Source organism: Panthera pardus, unplaced genomic scaffold (genome assembly GCF_024362965.1).
Source record: "Panthera pardus isolate Hobbes unplaced genomic scaffold, ASM2436296v1 HiC_scaffold_24, whole genome shotgun sequence".
In the NCBI taxonomy this organism is placed as follows: Eukaryota; Metazoa; Chordata; class Mammalia; order Carnivora; family Felidae; genus Panthera; species Panthera pardus.
In genome coordinates this window covers 24,258,382-24,258,689 of record NW_026526810.1, presented here as the reverse complement: position 1 = coordinate 24,258,689, position 308 = coordinate 24,258,382, and positions in this window count along the sequence as shown.

The window sequence follows — 308 nt, the reverse complement described above, 5'->3', positions numbered from 1 at the left end:
GCTTGTGGAGAGCTAAGTGTGAACTGGGCACGGAAGGGCTAGCCAGTGGAAAGACAGAAGCCAGGGGTCCCTCTGGGCCCAGGAGAAGAGCCTCAGAAGCAGGGGGAACCTGCTGGAGGGCACCTGCTCCCCTCAGCCCGTGCAACCTAGGGGAAGTGGCCCGCTGCACCTGGGCAGGGGCACCTAGTGTCAGTATTCTTCCAGCCCTGTCACCGGCTGGCACTTGAGGCCCCATGTGCCTGACAGCTGGTTTCCTGGAGGCTGTCAGACATGAAATGATCATGCTGGGCTCCTACGGCCCGAGTGGC